The sequence below is a fragment of the Prinia subflava genome, chromosome 25 (assembly GCF_021018805.1).
Source record: "Prinia subflava isolate CZ2003 ecotype Zambia chromosome 25, Cam_Psub_1.2, whole genome shotgun sequence".
NCBI classification, from domain to species: domain Eukaryota; kingdom Metazoa; phylum Chordata; class Aves; order Passeriformes; family Cisticolidae; genus Prinia; species Prinia subflava.
The window spans coordinates 1,428,105-1,447,768 of NC_086271.1; the positions used below are offsets into that span (position 1 = coordinate 1,428,105).

Genomic DNA, 19,664 nt, shown 5'->3' on the forward strand with positions numbered 1-19,664 from the left:
TAGGCAGCCTCTGCTCCTTGCACTTACAGCTTTATTATTTTTTTCTTGAGAGAATCAGTGACAGTCCTGGCAAATGACTGTCTTTTTTGACATACGTATTTTGAGTCTTGGTGACAAAGCTGTTGTCAAAAGAAGGTGTTGAACAAAATTAAGTATGACTTGAGCGTCCCAAATGTGATGTGCTTGGCTGTGCTTAAGCTGGAATGTGAATGAAAGACTAGTGTTACCGGATAGATTTACAGTGCTGGCTGCTCACTGCTGCAGAGATTTGCTTCTGTGTTAACAAATCCCCCCCTTTTCCAAACGTGCTTCATTGTTACACAGAGCAAGTTAAGTGTGGGAATTGTTGGGCTAAGTGTAGGAGATAAATTTAAAAGAAGATACTGGTCTCGGTTAGGGTGTATTAAATAATTGCTGGTATTTCACATAAAACGATTTTACAATGCTAATCTGAGGGGAAAAGAATCCATAGATATATTTTCCTTTCTGTAGCTCTTTGCATTAAATTTCTTGAATTGTGTGAATAGGCCCTCATGCTGCTTCATGTGCACTTATTTTTCTCTATAGAAAAGGAAATAATTACTTAAGATCTCAGTATTATTCCTTTCCCCAGTTTCTTATTTCACAACTATCTAGGAAATATCCACATTTTTTAACTGTATTATATATGTGAGCTTTATTGTGCATTAGAAAGTCTTTGCAAAAGCAGCTTTTATAGACTGCCACTGACTAATTGAATTCGTTTAGGGTTAATAACACAGTTGAGTGAAGTGTTAGTTTGGTGTAGAGGATTTACTGGGTTCCAGTCCTGAGTTTGTCACCAATTTTGCTTGCTTTGCTGTTTTGGGCTAAATCTGTGTAATGGGAATTATAGAGCACATTTTCACAGGGGTGTTGCCAGGGGAAAAATTAGCTAATGTTTTTGAGTGTCTCTGAGGGTAGGAGAGCTGTGACTCTTCTGCTTTTACCTGCAGTCATCCTGAGTGGTGCCCAGGCTGAACTCTGCCGAGGATGTTTCAGTGCTGGCACTGCTGGCACACTCCCGTCAGCGCTGAGGGCCTCCCGTTGTACAGGCGCAGATTACTGTCACTTCTAACTACGGCGTGATGCAGATCTGCTCCAGGGTATGCGCTTCAGTGACAGCTTAAATCAGCCCCAGCCTCTCCTCATCTCCCTGTGTGTTCCTGCCTCCTTCCCTGCGCTGGTGCAGATGCTGGCTGGAGTCTTTTGCTGAGCTAGTTCAGGGAATTAAATTGGCAGAAAACAAGCCTCGCCAAAAATAATGAATAGTTTTTCTGTTGGTTTAGCTCTTTGAACTGGCTTACAGCGAGATTAGACAAATAACAGTACCAATCAAGGAGGGGAACAAGAAGCACACGTGTTGACCCAAGTCTTCTCATAATTTCATTCTCTCTGATGGTTTTCCTGTTGGCATAAACGGGGATTTGTGCTCTCTGCCATCTCATCCTACCACTTACTTGGCACCTGTCCTAGGACTTGGCTGGATTCAAGGATGCTCCAGGTTAACTTGCTAACCTGGTGGAAAACTAGCTCTAGATTACTTCACCTTTTTGGTTTATGAAATTGGCTTCACAAAGACCTTCAAGTGCAAGCAAGGGGGGATAGCAAGAATCACTGAGTGAAAGTGGAGGAAAGGGAAAGAAGGAAGGGAAAGGAAGTTTCCTCTTTTCAAAAGCGGCAGTATTCTGGTTAGCTTAGCTATATAGCTTTGCTTTTAGATTGATATAAACCACTGTGAAACCACAGTTAATTGAGCTGATGAGCTGAATTTGATTTAAAATGGTACTGGCCAAAGGGAAGCAGTGGACACTATGCTGGACCTTCTCTTTTAGCAGTAGGCTGTACGTAGATCCTGAAGCCAGAGGTGAAACTGTGCCTAGGTAGAGTAGCAGCGTGGAAACCAATAGATGCTGAAAATTTGGTGTGGTTTGTACTGTCATAGGTATGATTGCATTAATGGTAGCAAGGGCAGAAACTCCAACAAAAATAGTGGATTAAGTGGTTTCCATTATTTTAGTGCTGCTTATAGTGAGACACGTCTCTAGAAAGGACTGTGGCTTTAAAGGACATATTGACAAAAGTACTTGGGAAATTACAGACACCATTACTTCTGTTAAATTTTGGACTGACATCCTTGTAAAGCAACCTTAAAAAACCCCCACCAAACCCAAGCATAAGTGCTTCAGCCATTTAATATGATCACTCTGAGGCAGATTTATCTTTTCTATAAATTGTAATATTGTGACAAGAAACCTTTTGCTCATCATTCCTTTTATTTTTTTCTTCCCAGAAATCTGATTTGGCTGTATAGAGATGAAGTAGCATATACAGCATGTTTGACACTGTATGTCAGGGCATGAAGCTATGGAAAAGGAAGATATGAACATCTGAGCTATTAAATTAGTAAATACTGTTGAAGACTTAAAAATAAGTGTAGAAAAACCTGTTGAATCAGGCTGGAGGTGTAGCTTGCATCTTTTTTTCTCCTCCTTTTCTTTGAGGGCTGCTAGGAAGTCACCATCTTTTTTGCAGTGAGCTCCTTCGCTGTTTGTTCTCTTTGTCCTTTCGATGATTCAGTTTTATTTGAAAAATACCATGTGACTTAGTAATTTGTGCCTGACCATACCAGTGTGAAGTTGTGGCTTTATACTACTTGGCTGCAGCAGAGGGAGAGGAGTGTACAGTGAATACAGGTAGAAATGATTCACATGTTTGAATCACTCGTTTCTACATTATTAGTTAATACAGTCTACTGAATGGCAAATGAGATTTAAGTTTCTTTCAGGAATTCTGTTGGCAAAGATTCATTTTTAATTATTCATATTTCTTTTTTACCTGCTGATCTTTAGTAGGTTATTGCTTTTATTTGAATTTTCAAATGTAAGTTTAAATAGATGAATTTTTCTAAGGCTGCTGAGAGATGGGTATGCCAGTAAATGCTGTCTCCCCTCCCTACCAGCTCCTCTGGGAGCATTTCCCACCCCATCCTCCAGTGCATGTACACACACCTGCATGCACATATGCTTTGGAAAAAATCACAGAAAGCTTGGGCTGGGGACAGCATCTTCTAGCTCTGATTGTAGTAGAAGACATTACTGTTTCTGATTGTCAGTGTTTCCTGTTCCTCTGCACTTGTTAGTGGGTATTTCCATTTGGGTGCTCTTTAAACCATCTCATTTAAAATCAGCGGAGTTATTAAAGGCTGTGATCTGAATTGCCTAAAGTAGCCCAGATTATTCAGATTGAAACCTATGAGGGATCCGTGGAGTTGCTTTGTCATCACACCTGAGGGCACTGTTCATGTTACACTTAATCCAATTGAAGGGTGGGCTGCTGCCCAAAAGAAAAAGGAACACAAGCATGGTGAGTATTTAGTCATGACTTTGTTGTCCCTTTTGACAGAGATTGTAAAGCTCTGTCCTGGCTTCTTGCAGAAATGTGCTGGGATTGTGTGAGGAGACTGGAGGTAGGAGGGCAGAGGGAACAGTAGCTTTCCACTTGTAACATTTGTTTCGGAATGAAGGTATCTGTTAGCAGTGTTGGAAATGTGTAGCCCTTTTCCGATGTTATTGACTTTGCAATGATACTTTCCTGTTTTTAATGAATTTATTTTGATCTGAACAACGCAATTTAAATTGTGATATTTCCAGTATCCCAAGTGAAGCATGCAACTTACAAGTCATTTCCCTTAAATGGACTTTATTATAAGAACATCTTTACCTGCTGTTCCATTTCAGTCCCATTACAAACATTTTAGACAGCTTATGGCAGCAAAGTTAGCTAAACTAGGGAGTTTAGGAGTATCTTTTGGAACAATGGACAACTCCTCTGAGGTTTAGTAGCTTCTGGCTTTACATCAGTTCCAGTGTGTCACACATCTCAGCTTAAATCTCTTAATCTCTAACCATACTTCAGTTCCTGGTTTCCTGCCAGGATAGCTTTGCTTTGGTTGGGATGGGTGTTCCAAGGTGAGGAAGAAAAGACATCGGCTGCCAGGCTGTACTGCTGCGTGCCAAGTGGCCACGATTGTAAGGCAGGCTTGTAGTAAAAGTTCTCATGTGAGAACACATCAAGTGGAAGAGTGTGAACTAGAAACCTGATTATTTTCCAGCTTGGTTTTCCTGATTGGTTTTACTCAGTTTGCAAAGAAGCGAGTCTCCTAAAATTGCAGAAATTTTTCATGTATCTGTTTATCCTTTTTTTCAGTTTGTGCAAGGAGGTACAAAGAGGGGCTCAACATGTTGTCCTTTACCTCTGTCTCAGTCATGCGCTGGGCTGCAACTTGGCATTTGGGAATGTAGTCAAAGGAACTATCCTTGTGCTTGTCCTGTTTTTATACTCTTTCATAGTTGCCTGCTGTTGGAGGAGAGTCAGGTAGATAGATCTCTGGTCAGAGCCAGGACAGTGATTTTAGTTCTTTTGCAAACTAAAAGAAAATACCTTCGCATTTATTTCCCAGTGCATCCTAACTTTTGTACCTGACTCCTTTCCTAAAGTGTACAGGACCACCATAAAAGAGTTTAAGCACAATGATGTTCCTTGTCTGCTCTGCACATTCTCAGGTCTAGGGAACAAGTGTGAGGTTGTTCCAAGTGCTTTCCTAATAATTTTTGGTTCCCTATCAGGGAGTTGGGGAGCTCCTTTTGCTCTTAAAGTTTGTGCATATAAGAGGGTGGCTGTTAAAAATTCAGTGCCTCAGTTACTACTTCGTGTAAGAGATCCACAACTGAGCAGATTCTCAACTCCTTAAGACAAGCGGAGGGTTTAAGTATGAGAATTATCCTACAGACAAGGACTGCAGAAATCTGTAGATTTTGAGGTATTTTTATTTCCAGCCTATTCCTTTACTCATTACTCTGGGAGGTAGTGACATTGTAAATATCTCCTCTCAGTTCTGAGACATTTAAATGCTGTGTTTGATCGTTTTGTGATTCAATTCGGTTTAGAACCCAGTTGCAATGTGGGTGCTTCTTAGATGGTTCAGTTCACTGGTGCATAAGAGACTGATTCTAAGCATACTAAGGTGTGAGTAAAGGCCAGTGCCTCAAAACTTGCTGACATCATGCTTTAGCCATGCCTGGTTAGAAAAAAACTATTTCATTAATATCATTCTCAGCACAGTTAAAATTGAAAATGGATCTAGGCACATGTTGTAACACATTTAAATTGTATCCAGAGTAAATGTAACTGTTTCTAAACTAACAGCTAAATTTAGTGCATGTAGCATTGTGTTTAAGTGTTTTTACATTCAAGTTTCCTGTAATTGTTAATGATGGACTCCCAACAGTGGAAGGAATTTGTTATATGGAAGTTTAAATAAAGAAGTTATAATAGTTGTTTGGCATCTTAAATCCCCTAGCCTTTCTCAACTTTATTTTGGGGGGGAGAGAAGAGGGACAGGTGGTGTTTCTTTGTGTTATGGTGTCTCTAGTTAGGTTTGCAAGTGGTTTGGTCATCTCTACAGATCCTAGCAGAACATTTTTAGCTGTTTCTTCTGTTATAATACTGATACATGAATAATATAAGAAAGACTATCGTATGCAGAGGTGGGCCAGCACCTATATCTTTGCATTCCCCTATCTAGTATTAACATAAAAGTTAGACTTAACAGAAGGACTGTTGGGGGAGACCTAATTTAACGAGTTCATTTTAAAGTCATATAAAAAGCTTTGTAACGTCTTGAGAGAATCCATAATTTTCTATGTGCACTCAGAGAAGACACATTAGTTGCTTAAGGGATCAATTAATCTGTCAGTCTTTGAAACAGCAAAATCAGCTGCAGACACGGTGGGGTTTTTTTATTACTTATTAAGCAGTGATTTCATATTGTGTAAGAGCTGGAAATGCAGTGTGTACTAATGAGGAAGGGAATGTCATTGCCATTTGTCCTGTGTTTATGTCACAGATAGGTTTATGAATTGTATAATGCGGACACTTAAATTTACACTGAGTTGCAGAGAAGAGGATTCTGCATTTGTGATATACCTTGCTTGAGGTTTTATCAACTTCCTTAGTTATCAGTTATTAGTTAGCATTTATGGCAGTTGTTTTAACTGTATTTGGTGTATTAGGATATATGGTTGGAATAACAATTGTATTCACCAAAGGCAGCATCTGTTCCTAAGACTTTTAAAAACCTACGAAAGACTGTTCATTTCCTTACATTTCTGTGGGAGGGAGTACTTTGGCACACTCCATGATTTCCTTCGAATGTGTTGTCAACTCTAATAATTTCCCAAGTACACTTCATATTGCGGAACATGAGTTAAACTTGGGATTTTTTGTGGTGTCATCATTCAAGCAGTAGTCATCTTTCTTGATTGTGTGAAGTAATATTAAGAGAAGACTGAGGACAGAGGCATATGGGATAGAGCTATCTATTAATCCTCAGTGTCTGAAACTCCTGATTTTATTGTGTGTATTCTCTTTGTGCAGTGCTCATTTGTTGAAACAATCTTTATAAAGAGGCTGGAGAGAGCAGGTTACTGCAGTACTTCTGGCCTTTCGTTTTGGTGTCACCAGTGTGCTTGATGCCAGCAGAGAAAGTGCCCTACAGAGGCACCAAGCCAATGTGGAAATGTGCTGTTAATTGGTAACTAGGGCAGTTTTGTTTTCTTAGAAGCTGAGAAAACCCCGTCCTTGTGTACTGAGACTGTTTAGATGCACTGACTAATTACATGAAGTTATGTGTGAGTGTTCTTTGGTCCTGCAATAATTTATAGATGGCTCTTTAAGAACCATTGAGGTAGCAAATAAGTATATTCACTGTATGGCATGGTCTGTGTGTTAAAATTTGTTTTGAAACAATTTCTTTGTGGCTAATCAGCCATGAGGGTGAAGTGTGAAACACTATCTGCTATTACTGACCTGCAGCTCTTGACTTTTGTATTCAGCAAGTTAATTTGAAGAAGTTAATTTTCAGATGGTCTTTCCTTCATTTGCTTTTTAAATACTCATATATTCCCACATCAAATCCCACATTTGCAACATCAAATGGGGCACTTGTGCATTTTATATGTAAGTGCTACTCGCAGTCATAATTGTGACCTGATAAATTGGCAACTGCTGCTTTGTAGTTTTTGAAGCTTTTATATTTGTGAATGGGGAGGAGCTGGAAATAGCAGATCTGCCTCATGTGAAGTAGGACTGTTCAGCTGAAAAGGGTTGAGGTTTTTATTTATAAGGAAGCTGTTGTGGGAGCCCTGCAGATCTGAAGCTCTGTGTTTAGTCAGTGCGTGAAAAACCACAACTGGGGTTTACTCCTTAAACAAAAGGAACCATGGGCTCCAAATGTGGAATATGTTCTGTATCAGTTAGTTCTGCTGCTGTGTGACAGTTCCAGCTTGACTGTCTCTGGCTCGATGAAATAACAATTGGAAAATGTTGTTTACTGGAGGATTTTTGATTCTTTTTTCCCTTTGTTTCATATCTAAACTGAGTTTTGTTGTATATGACTGCAGTCATATGCATAGGAGAGGAAAAGACAAGAAGAACTACTGTTCTGGAAAAATTGAGGAACACTGGAAGAAAACCACAGATTTTTCAATGACACTCTTTTTATCATGCATATCAGACCTCTTTATAGGTGCCACCGTGTTAAAAAAGTCCCACACCAGGTGAATAAAACAAGTTAAGAAAAAGCAGTCCACTTGCAGCAATATTTTATCTCCTGTGTTGTTGACTGGATTTTTGTTCAAATAAGAACATTTATTTTGTGGGAGCACGGGTGCTCCTTGATTCTGCAGTGAAGGCAGTATTCTGTGCTTGATACTAGCTAGTTGCCACGGCAACAATTATGATGTCATGAATTCAGTACAGTGACTTCACTGCAGTGTATTTTATCTCTATTCTCAGTTCTCTTCAGATCTTTCTAGCAAACCAAATAGCACCTACATGTCGTAGTGTGACTTGTTTATAATGTGATTCAGCCCCAAAAGTTTGCTGATAGGAGGGAGAGGACAATACATTTTTTAATCGCTCAAATGTGGTGGTTTTCATCCAAGAGAAAAGTATTTTTAAAACTGAAAATGTGAGCGTAGCAGTGTTCTGTTATGTCTCTTCCACCAGAATTACTTGTTCAATCCTGGCTTGCCTTTCTTATTCCTGTGTTCTATAGAAACAGGCGAAATGTTCTCTTAGTCTCTTTTCATGGGTTTGTTGACCAGCAAATTGTAGCTGGAAACTTCCTGCCCATCAGCTTTTGGAAATGGTCAGCTGCTTTCAGCTTTCTGAGCACTTCCATTTATCACCAGGTTGTGTACCTCCATTTCAGAGGGAACTGTTGAGTGCATACTCTGGCCTCTGTTGCTTTCTGATAGTCAAAGAGAAGTATTTAGCATTTTTTCCTATTTCTGAAAATGATACTATTTCCAAATTTAGCCCCAGTAAAAATGCCAGTAAAAACATGAGTTTGACTAGCCTGCATTTCTTTTGTTGACATAACTGTGTCTGTTTTGAGCGGCTTGTTGGCTTAACTCAAAGGTTGCCTGAGACTTCTGGCCCACCTGACTTTACATTATTAGTGAATAATGCAGAGTGAGTTAAAGTGCTATGCCAGGTATTTTTTGTATAGGTTTTTTTTCCCCCTTGGTATGTAAAAGGTTCTTTACCTCTGGCTTAATTTGACAAAGATAGTTTCTTCATATAGATGGGGCCTAACCATGTTCTAAGTGTCCTGGAAAGCCTTTCTAGTAACAGGAGAAAATGTAGGATGTGCTGATGTCTTCCCATGACTTCTTGCTGTAGTGCTAATTTACATTAAATTATATTGAGCATAAAGCTGTTCAGGCAAGGTTAGAATTAAAAGACCTCTGCACATTTTTCTTCCTCTGGAGAAAGATGGAGATTTGAAAAGCACCCAATAGGAAGGAGAATTCCACTGGAAGGATGTCATGGACAGCACACAGGGAAGACGAAGAACATAAGGGCAAAAACAAAGTTGCAGTTGTTTTTCTACACAAGAGAAATAGTACCCTGTGTAGCCTGTCATTTGTGATAAACATATCATGGGAGTTGAGTTTTAACATGCTGCAACTGCAGTTAAGAATATGTGATTGAAATGTTTTTGTTAACGAGCTACTGACAGGAGAAACTACCAAGCAGTGTCGCAGGTAGTGTTGTTCCCATCACCTCAATGCAGAGGTCTTGTACTGAAGATTTGCTGGTTTCTGTTGCTAAAAGCTGTGCTCAGCAGCTTTTCTTTAATCAGCATAAATGTGCTGGTGATGGGGTATCTTGCATTAAATTCTCTAAATGCTTTTTCAAAATTATTATCTTTTTATAACGTCTGTGCACATGGAGGGGTTTATTTACCTAAAGAATGTTCCATGATTTGATTTCTTGAAGTTCTTGGTCTTAAAATTTCTTAATCTAGCCCTTTGTTATTTAGGTATTTTTGCTTGATTCTTTCTGTTAATTTATTTCTAAACATGTATGTTTTCAAGATGTGATTGCACATGGAACTAGAGAATCTTGTCTAGGCTTTCCTTCCCACAAAAGGTTGGACCAGGTGATTTCTTGAGGTTCCTTTCAAGCTGGGCTAGTCTAGGGTTCTAGGATTGAACTGTGAAGGAGGAGCAGCTTTCTTAATGGCAAACTAACATAACCGTGTGTGAAAAAATTGCTGACTCAAAACTAACTTTTTAGTCGTGACATGGAGATGAGATCATTCAGTTCTCAGCATGAATGAATGTTGCATTTAGAAATAGGGTTATGGCAGTTAATACCAGGCTGAGTATATAAGGAATTTAAAGCTCTGGACTGTTGGCAATGGCAGTTTCTCTGAAGGGAAGTGTAATCGTTTTTTGGAATACTTGGGAAAAGGGATCACATCTACAGTGCTTCAGTATATGAAAATGAAATGAAACTTGAAATGGAAAAAGCAAAACCAAGGTTTACTCTGTGTGTCCCTTGTTCTGTTTTGTGAATGGATGGGCACATGGCCTGTCTGTACCAGATGGAGCAGAAAGGAGCCTGCTGCATTTTCTCAAACTCCACATTTAAGAGACTGGGATGATGATGTGATGGGGAATGACAAGAAAACACCCACCCCACCATTTTCTTTTAGAATTATTAAATGTAACAATGTAAAGTTTCAGTGCTTTCCTTTATTCCACTCCAAATGCTTCTATGAGAACCAGTTATATTCTTGCCCACTGGGACTCAGAAAATAAATAAGCAAATTGCAATTGCCTCAGTTAGTGCTTAGCTTCTACTTAAACACACAACATAAACCCAGTGTAGAGCATTGGCTCCAATTTCACTTTGCAGGCTTTTACATGTTCTGTTTATACAGGGATGCTGAAACCGACCTTTTAAGTTATTACCAATACTGGCAGTGCATGGAAAAATGGCAATATTTGTGTAAGTATGGGAGAGTATTTGTCTTGCATTTCAGGATACAGTGACAGATAGTGGCTTGAGTTTGTGTTTAATCAGTTTAATGTTTTTAGTTTGGCACTTTTTTGGTTGCAGCTTTGAAGACTTTTCCTTCAGTTCAGTGGTTTCAAGAGGATTTCAGTGAAAAGAGTTGAAATGCTTGGATGGATCTTCTTGCAGGGCCTTCTTCACAGTCCAGAACCAAATTTGGTTCAGAATTGGAGCATGAAAGATGAGTCAACAGAAGGTAGAGACCTGAAGGGCTGCTTGCTACTCTAGATAAGTTAGGAGGCTGGAAGGGCTGGAGTGGTGTTTCAGGGCCAGTACCTGGTGAAAAGCTGAGCTTCTAAACTTTGTCCTGCTCAGGGATCCCTTGTGACCTGTTCACCTGTCCATGGGTTCATCTGTCATCTTTCTGGATATCAGGTGACCTAGCCCACCAATCTTTGCTGCTGGCAGTCTCCTGGGGAAGGCTGTGAAAAGCATCAGAGGTAGATGTGCCCTGTCTTCTAAGAAAAATTCTAGTTTTTTAGGGTTTTATTAAGTTCATAAATTGCTACATCTCTTGTAAAGACTTACATAGAAAATTCTACCTGTCACCTTCAAAGCAGGTTTGAAATTTATTGTTTTGAAAGCAGCTGGGAGAATCTTTATCAGTACAGAGGGGCTGATCTTAGCATGCATTTGTTAAAATTATTATAGGTGAGCTCTGAATTAAAACTTTGCATTAATTGGGAGCTGTGTGAAAACCTCCACGACAGATTTGTGGATGGAGATGGGTGCTTCCCCCCCAGCCAGGCGTGTGTGCTGTGGGATGGGGGTGGCATGGTTCTCTTGGCCTCAGCAGGCTGCCTGGTTCCCTTTTGCTGCAGCTCTGATTCAGATTACCCAGCAGTCCCCGTGCTTTGCTATGATCAAACGATACAGCCCTCACGGAAAAATGTGCTGCTCAAAGCTCTGTGTGGCTCCTGTAGCCAACTTGATCTATACAATGGGAAATAGGAAAGCCTTCTTTATCTGATTAAACAGCCGACTTTGGCATGAAATCTCCTTTTTAAAATCAACTTGCTGGAAGTGCTATGACAATAAAAATGCCTTTTTTTTTTCCCCCTCTTGTTGTGAAAGCAAAAAAATTGACTGACGCTTCCTCGTTTCATGTATTACTGCCAGAGTGTTCTCTGACATTCTTTGAGTTTAATCATCAGATGTGATATCCTGGTTGTACTTAAGCACAAAACTTTTCAGTGCTCTATTAACTGCCAGTATCTGTGCTACGTGAGGGTTTCTTCATGGTGACCTCAGCTATTGTTTCTTCTTGCTTGCTATGTTGGTGTGAATTTCTCCTTAAAACAAATGTAAATGTTGGGAAATAACTTCTAGCATACCAATTACATTTTAAATTTAAACTATATGCATAGTTCACAAGAAAACGTTTGATAAAGTTGACTGTATACATAAGAAGAAAAAGGCAGGTTATTTGTGTATATTGTTTTTTTAGAGAGCTCCATGAATGTGTATATATCTAATTTGAACCTGCTGGGTCTTGCCTACTGAAGCTCCCTCTGCAGTCAGTGTAGGTGGTGATTCAGATGGTGATTTGGTCTTTACTATCAAATAGCCATGAAACAGTGCTCCTTGTGTATCCAGACACCCTGCATAATAAGTATTCATCAACTTTCAAAGATTAGCCTAGTTTCTGGTTCTGGTCTGGTTTCTAGTTTTGGTTCCTCTAGATAATTTTGATTACTAGGGGCTTAGGAAAGGTGATATTGTTTAGACACTTTTCTTTTTGATATCTCACTTAAGGTTCTCTCCTTGCTTACCAAATACACACAATCTTCTGCTGCAGTGCAGTGGTGGAGGAAAGATTTGGGGAAAAGGGAGAGGAAGCACAAAGGCAGAGGAATAAGCCTTTGGAAATGGTTTAGAGAAAGATATAAGAGGAATAGAACAGCTCTGTAGGAGATGAATACTCTGGATATTCTTTATAAATAATGCAGCATGTGGGTGAGCTTCCTGTCTGCATCTGTGGTGTAGCAAACAGAGATACTTGCCTGGGTGTAAATGCCAAGTTCTGGAGTAAATGAGAGAAAAGTCACAAACTGTGAAGGAGAAATCTTAGGATCAGTGAACTTTTTCTTTGGTCATTCTGTTATCTATTAGTACCTGTAATTAAAAAAGAGCAGTTGGAGTAAGAGCAGTGTAGAAGTTATACAACCTCAAGATTTTGGGCAGAGATTGGCATTTCATCTCGCTCCCCAGATCTGTGGTGTTTGCCTTGGCTTCTGCTTCTCAGAGAACATTGATTCAGTAGGAAGAAAAAAGATGTTTCCAATAAACACTATCTTTCAGATAGTGTTTGTGAGCACTATCATTAATTGTAGACATAATTAATTGTAGGATGAGGATAATAAACAAAGTTGATGATAAATAAGGTTGGTATCTAGTCAGACTGAAGAAGAGTTTCATTGAGATGTTATCTTAACAAAAGCAGTTGTCCACAGCTCTTACAGCTGGGAGGGCAGCATTCTTTGGGCTCTGAGGGCATCGCAGGGTTCCACGTGGATTTCTAGGGATAATATCAGCTTTGAGAGCATGCAGAGCATTATGTGTGGGACATATCTCTTCCAAGCTAAAGGAATTTATCATCATGTTTTACTAAACACACATACATTATGATAGTTTTGTTCTTTGACCTAGAATGAAGTTCAAATCTAGAGATTATACAACTCAAGTGGTTGTGCTCTGTTGGTGGGGTTGTATTTTAATTTGGGCAGTGTCTATGATGGGGAGAAGACATACAGACTTCTTAGGAAGAATGTGGATGTTTGATATTTCCTGTTCCAGAACCTTTGCTGGAGAAGCTGCATTGGATTTATTTCTCTTTTAGATTTATAAAAGCTGTCCTGAACACTCAGCTGTTTCAATATTGGTGTGATGTGCCACTGCAGAGGCGTTTTACTTTCATATTGCTTTCATTCAATAAGATGCGCATTTTTTCTCTATAAATGAACTCATATTCAGTAGTGCAATTGATGAATTCTCCTCCTCTTTTTTTCCTGCTGTAACACTGGCAAACAGTCCAGTTCATCCAGGTGTCAGTGCTTTTAGTTGTGTGATCAGAATTTTCTAATGAGGGGAGGAAACAGTAAGAACTGGTTTGAAATCACTTTTCAAGGTCCAAAAAGAAAAAAGAAAGCAAAGCCACCTTAAAATTAACAGCTGGAGTATTATTCTTTATGGCCTTTCAGAAGGGAAAGAATAGAGATGGATTTTTTTTTTTTTTTGCTTGGATAAGTGCAACCTTACACAATTTCCCTCTCATTTTTCTCTCATGTTCACCCCTCATCTTTATCCTAGAAATGTAATTCCTCTTCTGATGTCTTTCCTCTGAGGTTTGTCCTCTGTGACGCAGATTTAGTTCAGTTGACACAATCTGATTCTGGTCAGTTCTGCTCTTTTTTTTCCCCATCATCTCTCACCTTATTTTTTGTCAATTAATTTTGATGACCTCTTTAGAGAAATTCTTTATTTTATTTCAGTTCTTTTTTTCTGAAGCCCAAGTAAATTGAAAGCAAAAACGAAGCCATTCCAAGTGGTTTCAGGGTGTTTAGGACAGAGCAGTGTGTGCACAAGGGCACTTCACCCCATCTTGTGAATAAAAAACTTGAGCGAGACATGTATTTCTAGGCTCCAATTTCTGTTTTCTCTTGGCAATGGAGGGATGGACCACATTTAAATAATACTTTGAATATTTTAGGGTGGACTCCTTTTTTTTTTTTTTTTTTTTTTTTTTTTTAATGAAGATGTTTCTATAAGGAGAGCCAATAATTTTTCTTTCCTTTCCCTATCCCCAAAACCACAAGACAGAAATGAGGAAGTCCTTCACCAACCAGACTTTCCAGATCATAGATGCAGTACTGTGCTACCTGAAGTGACTGGCTTCTGACCTTGCTCAGTGGTTGTAAGAGCCTTTTTTTTTTCTTTCGTACAGGATACTTGTGTCCTGTTTGGAATGACTTCCTAAGCTTTGTTGGGGTCCACTTGGACAACACTGGGATGTAACACATCTGCTAGGCAGCTCTTAATTTTTATGCAGTTGAGTTGTTGAGTAGTTGAGGCAGATGATGTCTTTCATTTAACTAGTTTCTTCTTCCTAAAGCCAGTGATTTTGATGCCTTTGAGCAGCAGCACTGATGAGTCTTTTACCTATGACTGGTAAGAGGTATTTTGGAGTGGGAATTGGGACAGCAAGCTGCATAATAATCAAGTGTGATTTCTAGACACACACACGAGGTCTGCAGGCACAGGTTGGTCAATTGAGGATATTTGGTACTGTTAGAGACTCAAGTGTGGGAGGAAAAGTGTTATTCAGGCTGCTTTGTAGCATTGATGCTTCCAGTGAGCAGAAACAAATGTTTGGCATACAAACTCCTATGACTGTTTGATTTCAAAAGAGAGTCCAAGTTTACAGTAATAAAAGCCTATTTTATATTTATAGTGTTCTAGCAAGGAAGTTTTTTGCCTTTAGAAAGTCCCCGTAGTACTAGAGAGTCTGTAAATGCATTACAAGTTGTGTCTGTAAACTGGCGGCACACTGCAAAGCTGCAGTGGAGTGCCAGGACTTGCATCTGTAGTAGAAACAGATTGTCATAGACCATTGCTGCAAAATGATGTGCTCTGATATTTAAAATGGTTGCTTCAAAATGCCTTCCCTGGGTTTTCGGAGGACGGCAGCTGGATCACACTTCAATGGAGTAGGATGGGCTTTAATTTGAAGGCACCCTCTTCCTTCCTGAAGCCTTGAGTGAGAGTTAAGGCTGCAAGAATGTGCTCTGCTTCTTCGAGGAGTCTTACCAGCTTTAATTCAAGGACAAATAGTCAGGAATTATAGGGCACTTCCAGGCTTTCTTCCTGAGAAGTCAGCTCTTGGTGCCTGCTAGTCTGTCTCAAGGCTAGCATAATCCATGTTCCTCACGTGCAGAGTAGAAATGAGGACTTTCTCTGAACTCCTCTTTCATGTAGCTGTTACAGTTTTAGCTGTTTCATGGAAAGACTGCTTGCTCTTACACAACAAATATCTTATTAATTGTGCTGTTTTAACAACAACAGAGGGGAAATTATATGACAGGGTGAAGATTGGCCCTTTTATGAAGTAGCATTAGTTTCAATTACTTTGTTTCATTTTAGAATAAGGATCTTGTCATAAAATTTAGGATTAACTTTGGCTTCCTTCAGCACCATGCTATGAATATGTCTAATCCTGCAGAAGTACATGCTTTGCTCTTCATGTAAAAGGAGAAAGAATTTCTAGCTGTAGTAGCTCTAATTAATTTAATGGCATCATGGCAGTCTAGGAACAGAGGTCTAGGAATGCTATTATAATTCAGTCATATAATTCATGCTATTACAATTCAGTCATAGTTAAGAACTCATTTTTGCATGTAGATGTTGGGGCACAGCATGTCCATTCATCAGGATTCTGGTAAAACTTGAAGATCTGTAAGGATGAAAGAATAAGAGCTGGTGGAGGGATGAATAGGGATATTTAGAAATTCCTTTGTTGCACTGTACAACAGTTCTAACCAGGAAAATAGGCTGGATGTTATCTTCTTCAAACAAGAAATTTGGTGTGCTTGTGGAAATTTGTTAAGAAGTTCAGCCTTTCAAAAGGACATAATAAACCAAAGGTCTCAGCAACGTCTTTCTGCTTTTCAAGTCAGAGACTTCCAGGTCTCTGAGCTTTAATCTTGGAGCCAGCAGTGAGAGGCGCTGCCTATTGCAGGATCATTGCAACTCTTGGCACCATCACCAAATTTTAATTTTATTGTTGGTTGGGGATTCTTTTGTCTCGACTGCAATTCCTTGAGGGGTGTTGTTTCATAAATATTAGCAGATCTTCCCTGTTTTCCTTGAACATAATTCTGCCCTGAGGTGTTGCTCTTTCTTCCCTACATTAAGGTCGTGTGCATTTACTTCGAACCTGTTCAGCTCAAGATATTTCATATCTTTAATGTACTTCCTACTTAAGGTTTTGGATGTTGTGAGATAGGAAACAGGACTACACAGGAAATAACAACTACTGTGTTGTTAACTGAGGAGCAGAGAAATCAGATACAGAATATGTAGTAAAAGAAATGGTTTGCAGTATTGTTTTGGCAATGAACTTGTATCTTGACAGGGAAACTTTGAGGTACTAGGTTCCACAGCAAAGCAAAACATAAAATGGAATTAAATCCTTAAAATAAGGCTTGATTGCCAAGTCAAATATTAGGATGCTGCTTTTCAATATGCTAGTGTGAGTAAATTTAGACAACTGGGATTGGGGCTTGAGACATTTCCACTGGTTTATAATGCCTCCAAATGGCATTTTAAGCAAGTTTCTTTGCTTACATGTTCCTCAGTTTCTCAAGTTACAGTGTTTTTGATTTGCTTTTGTTTCTTTCAAGTTAAAACAAACAAACAAACCCCAAACCAACAAAAAGTCAAATAAATAGAAACCAAGCAAAAAACCACCCCCAAGCCTAAATCCTAAATAACCCGCCTTGTTGGGTGCTTGAGATTTTAACATTTGGGATGTATTTTGTGACCATTGGGTACAATATACATTCCCTTCTTCCCACTTTCATTTAAGTGTTGCTGGTGTAAATAATTCCTAATGTTGTCCCACTGATAAAAGATACTTCAGACCATACAGGGCACCACAGACAAAGGTATGGTCTTTTACTTTTCCTGCCCAAGAAGTGGCAAGTGGCATGATTGCAGTTTTCAGATTCAGGTTCTTTTCCCTGGAAATCCTGTCTGCTTTATGTTATTCAGTATTCAATTTGTAGTTTTCACAGACTGTTATTCAAGCTACAAGTTGGCTTATTTTGCCCTGTCTGTTCAGGTTTTAGTCTTCTAATTGCTGTCAAATATCTGCATTGTGTCATTTCGTTAGCTTTGGGATAGCTCTCTTGGATATTTTAGAGCTCACAAAAAGTCATAGATATAGTAATCTAGCGCTGATCAAAAAATTTTATTGAAATTCTCAAAAATAAGAATTTTTAAGAATAGAAAAGTATGATTTCCAAGGAAGCTTTGGCTCTGTTACATCAGATTCTGAAAAGGAAAAGCCATACAGATAAAAGAGCTATTGTAGAAGCTTTTCTGATTGAATTAGTAGTGAATGCTCTTCTGAAAGCAGCCTTCATTATTAACCCAAATCAGTTACTAATACATGGGGACAGCTGAGTGAGGAGTCACCAACAGTGCACTGAAGAAGGTGAGTAATTAATTGAAAGAAAGACTGAAGGAATGCTCTTCCTCAGTGGCGTGGGATGAGCTGCTGCTGTGGTGAAGCAGTAACTATGTACCCATGATCTCCAACCAGTTGCTGTTGAAATGAAGGTGATGTCAAATGCTTGCGGTTGGCGTTTCAGTATGGTAAAGGAAGATTTAATAAATTGAGAGGAAATGAGCCAGTCTTTGCTTAAAATTCACGAGTGTGTGGTGCACAAAGCCTTGTCATGAGGGAAGTTGTTTCCTCTGCTCTGGTTTCCTTTATGAGTCTCCCAGCTTCCCTAAAAGAAGCATGATGGGTGCTTTTAGTTGCCATGGAAGTCATGTTGTGCCAAGGCAAGAGGTGGAACTCTTCTGGCAGGGTAATTTTAGTCAAGATACGAGGGAGATAACGCTCCTCTGATGCAAAACACAGACTGTGGTGTTATCAAGACATAGTAAACCAACACAGGGATATTAGAGCACCGTTTAACTGAACTGAAGCCTTTGAATTACACTGGAGCCATAGGTCTCAGAGCTACTGCTTTTGTAAGCTTCATTCGACTGTTTGTGATAAGGATGTGGTTACTTGTTTTTCCACCTTCCCAGATTTGGGAAGCTTGTGATACCAAAATCGGCCAGGAAATAAACTTTGTAACACAGTCTGAAGAATTAGAAAGTGGGCATTCTTTACTATCAACACACCCAGAGGATATCTCCTCTAGGCAGATGTTTATGGTGAGGTTTTACAACAGGATATTTATTCCATCCTGACCAAACACTCATCACAACATACTTCCTTGCTAATAGATAAACATCTTTTTCTCCTAGCACTAATTTCCATGCATCCGCCTCCATGGGAAGTCATTTTATGGTCCTGGAGGGTTGTCTAAGGGGGTCTCCGGTGGTTGTACTCAGTGGGTTCTTCAATGTTAAAGGTGACCTTTCCTTGAACTTCTTTGGGCATGTGCTGTTGCTTCTTGTTAAAAAACATGCTAAAACTCCCACTGTTTTCCTCATTATCTGTTTATCCCCTGGTTCCAGCTATGTTTATCATCCTGTGTGCATGTGTTTACCTTCTTTTATCTTGATTTTTTTTTCTACTTAGTCTTTAGGATCTATCTAGCAACCTCAGGGGAACGGAAAATGTGTGTTCTCTGTTATTTACCACTTGCACAAACTCCTTGTCAGAGCATGAGGCTACTTCACAAGTTGTACTCTGTACAGACCAAACCTTGCTTATTTGGGGGACAAGCTCTATCCATTTCTGTATATGTGTAAGCAGTAGTGTGTCCATCTCCATCATTCAAACAATAGCTTCTCTCTTCCCAGCAGCCACAGCTGCTGTTGAGAGAAGGATGCAGAAGCCAAATAGAAGGGCAGGCTTACAGCTCTTACAAATCTGAGGATGTGTGGCAGTGTTGGCTTAGGGAAAAATCATGCAGTAATTCCACGGTGTTTTTCTACTTCCTTGGTGTTAGGAGCAAGTCTGTCTCAGGGTAGGAGGATTGGTACAAGAAAAGCTGAGCTGCCCGGACAGTGTTTCCTTCTTGAAGAAACCTTGCAACAGTGCAAATAGCTTTTGAGCACTTGTTCGACCATGGCTTTATGTTGACTTTTTAACCAAAATAACTAAACTGGTTTAATATTGTTGCAGAACCTCATGAGCATTCAGAACTTGCTTATTCACAGTGTCAGGGACAGAATTTTTCATGTTAAAGGGTCTTGTACCAACCAAACTGACGGGTTTGTATTTTGGAATTTGATGACAATGTTGCCTTTGTTCCCTCTTGATACTCTTTTTTACCTATACTATGCTCCTATAATCACATTGGCTTTAAATGCTGAATAAAAGTTACCTCTAGTGCAGCTGCATGTTAGTTTATCTGATATCTGGCCCTTGATGAATCAGATCCTCTTGCCTCTTTGACTGTTAGTTTTTATGTCTTTCTTCCCTGAATGCTTTATTTTGTAATTGAACAATAACAATAGAGCTGTTTAATTTG

The 19,664-nt window shown here is 39.3% G+C and overlaps 1 protein-coding gene across 9 annotated transcripts in view; it reads left to right on the plus strand.

Annotated features, from left to right (window-relative positions):
* The window catches only part of POU2F1 (POU class 2 homeobox 1), a 110,252-nt gene that overhangs the window by 4,397 nt on the left and 86,191 nt on the right, over positions 1–19,664 (plus strand). Inside the window, exon 1 of one of the 9 annotated variants that reach the window (XM_063419464.1) lies at positions 12,915–14,362. The exons of the other annotated variants lie outside the window; for them this stretch is intronic. The gene's annotated coding sequence lies outside the window, so the exon portion shown is untranslated. Of the gene's footprint in view, positions 1–12,914; positions 14,363–19,664 lie in introns of those variants that run through there. 9 annotated transcript variants of the gene reach the window in all.